Genomic DNA, 7134 nt, shown 5'->3' with positions numbered 1-7134 from the left:
ATCATGGTTGTAGACCACCACATGAGATCCCGTCTTCGGCCTACTCTCTCACCGCCTTACATGTCAACTACAATGTTTTCATGAGGGCTTGAAAAAGGGTAAGCAAGGGGGTGTGTGGAGTACTGAAGAAGGTATGTTTTTATCGATTATTTTGTCATCTTTTATTTAAAATCTATGGGATTTATATGCAACACAAAACTACTAATAATTGCTATTTTCTTATGTAGGAAAAGGAAAAAATGAAAGATTGTTGTCCCAAAGGAAAAGACAGGGCAAAGTTAATCGTTGTCCCTTTGGTAGGGAACCACATGCAAACAAGGCGATCCAAATTAAAGTGTATCAGCCAAGGAAGGGAAAAGGAGATATCAAATCAGCGCAAGAGAACAAATGGATAACTGGGAATTAACAGTTTGGCGAATCCCTCAGGATCCTTTGATCCTGAGGGATCGCCATCTTAACTATTTTTTGCATCATTGATATCTCCGCTCGGTTGTTATAAGAAGGGGTAGCACTGCTAGCCCGGAACGACCTATTGTTACTTTCTATGTAATTTTCCTTTGTATTTGAAACTTTGATCATCGACTCTCGTTGAGAAGTGATCCACTGTAACTCTGTTATGATGTTTTAATATAAATCTAGTTGTCATTCCATCTTTGATTATGGAGTAATTTCAGCGATGTGTCCCTGGAGGCTATGGGCCTGGCCCTGGTGGAACACTTGCTCCTGTACCACTATCTCTAATGGTTTTCCTTATCAACTTTGTTCGGTAATCTGATGTGTTTTTTTATTTTACATCACGGTTCTGTTATATTTGATTTAAGATCAACTAAGTAATATTGTTTTCTGTGACAGGAATGTTGTATTGTTCATTCTGACTTTGTAACGCATTGTTGTTCCTTTAATCATTGTTATCACATTGTTGTTCTTTACAGAATGTTATCTTTGTTCAATTATAGAGTGACTGTGTTGTAACATTCATAAGTTGGTATTACTATATTCATCTATGGTTTACACTTAATCGTGATTGTTGTTCAACTGACATTGCTGTTCCATTACGAATTACAATCGTCATTCTTTATAACTGAGATTGATACCTGTTGTATCGAAGTCAGATTACTATTTCCTTAATATTAAGCGTGTCGTGTGTGTTATTTATCTAGGTTCACTATATATTTATATTTGACTCTAATTGTTGTTCTATATTTCATTGCTAATTAGTTGTCGTTCTATTTCCGTTTGCTGTCCGATTTATCTTTAGAGTAAAGATTGTTATCTGATTCCTGTAGGATACGATTGCTGCATTAACTTCCTTACGTCTTGCTGTCCAAATCTTATTTATAAGAAGTAGTTGTTGTTCCATTTCCTTTTATTTGTATTGTCATTGCTTTGGTGTGCAAACCGATCTGAGACTGTAGTGAGCGTTGACATTTGTTGTTTGGCTCCCAGATTGATGAAATTTTCCTTGATTATCTTTAGTTACATCAGTTTATAGAGGGAGGAGTTACTATTACTGTACCCTTGACTGATAAATTGCCATACTTTTCTGAATGCATGATTTGAGTCGTAAAGTGTTTTTCTGTAAGTAGATCTTACTTCAAGCATCCGTTTACTCTTGTATTTAGAGCACTATACTACTAGCATTACTTTGACAAATGACTGCCTCAAACTGAGTACAATATTTGAAATAACAAATCGTTCCTGGATTGATAAATTAATGTGGGGTAAATAGAGGTGAAAAAGACCCTTTTTACTGCTTGACAACTTTGTTTAACTGCCTATAGTCAATGCATATCCTGAGAGCACCATCTTTCTTCTTCACAAATAGTACTGGTGTACCCCAAGGTGATACACTTGGCCTAATGTATCCCTTGTCAAGCATCTCTTTCAGTTGCAACTTTAACTCTACCAAGTCAGGTGTGCTCATCCTGTAAGGTGCTTTTGATGTTGGAGCTACCCCTGGAACCAACTCAATAGAAAACTCTACTTCCATGTGAGGTGGAAAATATGAAATCTCTATGGGAAACACATAAAGAAACTACTGTAGAACCGGGTACCTGTTCAAAACATCTGCATCCTCAACTTCCTTACCTTTGTTACTAGAACAGTGCACTGCAAATAACACACACCCTTTCCTATGACTACGCTTGGCCTACATAGTTTTTACCATTCTAAATGATGTTTCTTTCTTCTTACCCTTCAAAACTCTTTATTCTCCCTTATCATCCAAGCACTCAATGGATTTGTCACAACAATCCACCTTGGTTCTATGAATGTACAACCAATCCATGTCCAAAAAAATATTATATGATCCCAACGGTAATACATTCAAATGTGCTAAGGTAGGCATACCATTCAAATCAAATGTACAGCCTCTTACCCAGTGATGAACTTGCTTATTTGTTCATGTAGCCAACTGCACTAAACAAGACTCCGCATGCACTTCTTTATTCAAACCACACTTATCCACCAGGTCAGAATTACCATAGCTATAATTAGATCCAAGTTAATCAAAATAAAAATAACTTGATCACAAATATTACCATCCATCTCAATGATAGATGCCTGATGGTCTGCCTGTCTATTATCCAACTCTACATAGATCCAAGGAATACTTTGCCCAACATCCCCACTGTTTTTGCCTCCTGAGAGCTATAGATATGCAGTATACCACCCTGATGTTGTGGACAATCTCTCCTACGATGATCTTTGCCACATGTGCAGCACTCTATAGGCTTCCAGTCTGCATCCTGTTCTTCTCCTCAAATCGAAGTCCCTGTCCTCTGTCAAATACATTGAACTTCTTAAACAACACTGCATTCTCTTTATTACTTGTACCTTGAGGTCTTGCTCGCTTATTTTCCCATTTTCCTTTATTCTGATCATTACCCTTCCAATTTTGCTTAGTCTCAAATTTGCGCTTCAATTGCTCATATAAATACTTTGGCTTTCAGATGGCCCCCTCCAATGATCTAGGCTCATCGAACTCAATCCTATCTTTGAATGTAATCAATAATCCACTGATGAATCTCTGACATTCTTCACATCTTCCCACCAAATACTACTTTGCCTTTGAGGCTGAATGTAGTTATTTTGGCTTTCATGTTCTCTGAATAACCATTCAACCTGAAGAACTTCATCATACCAAGCAACCATGCTTTTTTATCTTGTGACTTCTTCATCTCTCCATCAAATGTAGGTGTATTTTTCTTTCTTAAACTCATTTTGCAAGTATCCCTTGTCACTCTTCCTATAAGGATGATAATGATGTCGATCATCATGCCTATCGGAACTAGAACTAGATTAGTATCTGTATCTATCACTTTTCCTATCTGGAGTGTCCAAGATCCTACCATCTCTGATCATGTCATCTCCACATGATCTATACTCACCATGAGACCTGCTTCCATATGCCCCATTATTTTTTCATCCTTCTTATGGTTGATCCGAAGTGATCCTTGTTGCTACAATTCTAAAAAACTTTGAAGTATCATTGCATTTATCTCTACTTGTTTCTCCTATGCGTGTATGATTCTATCATTATCTGCCTTACAACTCCTTATTTATTCCTTTAAGCTTCTCAGTATGTCTGCCAAATCATAAGAATGCCCAACACCACGCTTCTCATCTAATCCATAGGGAGAGTCTCGGGAACTATATTCTACCATCTTGCTAGTCATCTATGATATTCATCCTACAAGGTATATCATGTCAACTAAACCAAATCACAATAAACCAACATAGCTTATCATGATTCGGGGAGGATAGCTTGCTTGCAAGATCAACAAATCAGCATAATACATGTATAACATAATCATGACATCATATAAAAATATAACACATAAGCATATAACCATATAACCATAATTCTAGCTAGAGTCCAGTCATCAATGCAAGACCACATCAACTACACATGCCATGACCTTATGCATGAGAAAAACCACCACATCACTGTACAATTGACCACATGTGAATACTAACATGCATAAACAATGCATAATCAACCATACACTCACGACGACACACTCCACAACAACACTATCAACTTCCCATGACGACCTTACTGCAACCATAACCCATACCATACAAGTGAAACAATCACATGGTCTTACAAAACAAGAAACACATATGCAACTAACATGAATGCGTGACCAACACACATCCTATCTAGTCTGAGGGGTGAACCATGCTCTGATACCACTTTGTAGTATCATATATCACCCAAAGAGAGCGCAACCCACTTTGATACCACTTTGTAACACCCTCCTCCCACATCTACCCAAGTAATTGGCCAACTGGGGTAAACATGTGACGATAAGTTACTATGATATTATCCGACTTCATATGTGTCAGTTAAGGAAGTGGAATCGATGGAAACATGCTATACAGACCTTCCACATCAACAAAATAACTCCCAGGAGCCATCCCAACCACTCAGGTAACCAAATCCTGAGACCAGCTGAAGTTTTAAGACCATTAAACCCCCAGATGCTCCCTTGATATGGAAACACATGCATCCAAGAGGCTCCAGATGCTCCCACAACATGGGTATGCATGCGTTTAGGGACTTTTCTGCCCAGTGTTGTGCTTGCATCTCCTGGATTTGAGCCACTTATTCAAGCCCAGAGCCCCAGTCACTTCCCGGTACTAAATGACACTTCCAAAACTGAAACATAACAATAGAACCATGATACAAAGGCAATTACTTGAAAAAGGACTTGAATGGACCCCTACTAGCCATGAGAGGAATTTCGTCAAACATGTCACAAATATGTAATCTGCAGGTTTAAACAATAGATCTAAGCATATGTGTCTCATAATCATTTGAGAATCGCTAAGAAGAAATGATGCCTCAACACATTAACTGAAGTTTCATCCATTAGGTCATAGATACATTGTTCATTCATTTACAAGTAAAAACATGATGAGAGCCATACATAGCCACTATCATAATACATGTTCATAACTAACACAATAACAACAAAAATACCAAGGAAACAACAACCATATAATCCACATATGAAATAGTATAATACTCATGAATTAACAAGGAGAAACAACCTCATATTAATGATGCAAAGGCCAACCAGGTTCATGACTTCCACAAACCACCCAACCGTAGACATTGCTGAGCCAAATCTCTCTTTAGCCAATCACCCCTATCCCATATTTGAAATATGAATGTGGTATCTCATAAAACTCATCAATCAAAACCATCTAGGGCTTCCAAAGGAAAAACCACCTCAGCCCATCAAACAAATATTCTACCTCATGGTCAAACATCACAAAACCATCACCATATTGGTCTCTACCTAAGCCTTCGAGGGCTCCAGAGCATTTGTTCCAACCAAGTCTCCAGGACTAGTAACTTAACCCACAAATTATCCAGGGCTTCAAAGCATTTGTCCAACCAAGGCTCCAGTACTAGTAACTCAACCCACCGAGGGCTCCAAAGCATTTGGCCAACCAAGGCTTTAGGACTAGTAACTCAAGCACAACTGATACAAGGATCAAGAGCGTTTGTCCAACTAAGGCTTCTAGGAGCTAGTAACTCAACCCAAGCTAAAGGAAACATGAGAACCAACCAGAAAACAAAGAAATGAACCCACAACACTATGGCTATCTAGGAAATGGAAAGGCTATGCAAATCCACTGTCAATCTAGGCAATCCTCCATGCCAATCATAAATCATAACCAATAAACCACATTCATATGCCATGCATTCCAAAACTAGTGAGCAAAACTCGTTGTAGTTTTTGATCCCAATGTCCTCTTGTGCTTTCCTACTCTTCCTTTTCCTTCTTTCTCTAGAACTCCAAGTATGCCACCCTCCTCCAAGAATGCTCCAAGAAACTCTAAGTGTCCAAGAGTATGAGAGAGAGAGAGAATAGAGAGGGAGCTCCAAAAATGAACTGACAAAATTCTATGAACTGATCCTTAGAAGCCTTTTTATTAATGAGGCCTCTATTTTCTTAATTTTCCATTATTTTCCTTCATTTCCTCCTCACATGCAACCTGTGACCTTTCACCTCACTTTTCTCCTAATTTCTATTATTTTCATAAATAAATCTGCCAAAATGCCATTTTGTCTTTCCAAATCCTTTACCATTAATTAATCACCCATGATCCCCATCACTATGTTTTTTCCCAACATTCAGCTTGGAATAAGTGTTCCATCTACCATGGTTATTATTTTTCCTTTATTAACTTTTATTACATGGAATTTTCACCAAGATTATTACAAACACCCCCTCCCACATTTACTCAAGCTAACTGGTCCGCTAGGGTAAATATGTAATGGAGAGTTACTATGATATGATTCAACTCCCCAAGTACAATTAAGGAAGTGTAACTGACATGCCAAGGCCAATCTGACCTTCCACACATGCTATAGAACCTTCAGGAGCCAACCGACCCTTCTAGGTGACCAACCCATGAGGCAACTTGCTTTTTCACTGCCCTAGAGCCCCAGTAGCTCCCATGACAAGGCATTCATGTGAATGGGACCCTCCATTCGCTCCCACAATAGGGAATCCATGCAACTGTGGCCTTTTTCAGGAAGTTTTGTGCCAACAACCCCAGATTTTGTGCCACTTTTTTAGGGATAGGAATCAGGCCACTGTCAAGAACTTCATGAAACTTCCAGAAATGATGAATAACATAGAAACAAGGGTACTAGTGAAAACACTTGAACAATTATTTGACCTAACCCCTACTAGCCATGACATGAATTTCGTCAAACATATCATAAACATGTAATCTACAGGTCACAACAACATATCTGAGCATAGGGGTCTCATACTTATCTGAGAATCATTAAAGATGATGTATATCTCCTCACAATAGCTACTTGTTATCTATTAGGTCATTGATTCGCTAACATTTCATGTACTAACCAAAACATGATAAGATCCATACATCATAACTATCATAAAACATACTTATAAGTTATAACCAACAACTAACTAGAGATATATCAATGAGGGAACAACCATTAAAGCCACAAGATATCAAGCACATTTACTCATGAAAATACCAAGGAAAATGAGTTCTTATTAACATATGCAAATCCAACCAAGTCAGGGACTTCCATGTACCACCCGACCATATATTGGGCTGAACTAAATCTCTCTTTCA

The sequence above is a fragment of the Pinus tabuliformis genome, chromosome 5_2 (genome assembly GCF_031772625.1).
Source record: "Pinus tabuliformis cultivar Carrire ecotype Pingquan chromosome 5_2, CPIR1, whole genome shotgun sequence".
Classification (NCBI taxonomy): Eukaryota; Viridiplantae; Streptophyta; class Pinopsida; order Pinales; family Pinaceae; genus Pinus; species Pinus tabuliformis.
Note: the sequence above shows the minus strand (reverse complement) of the source record.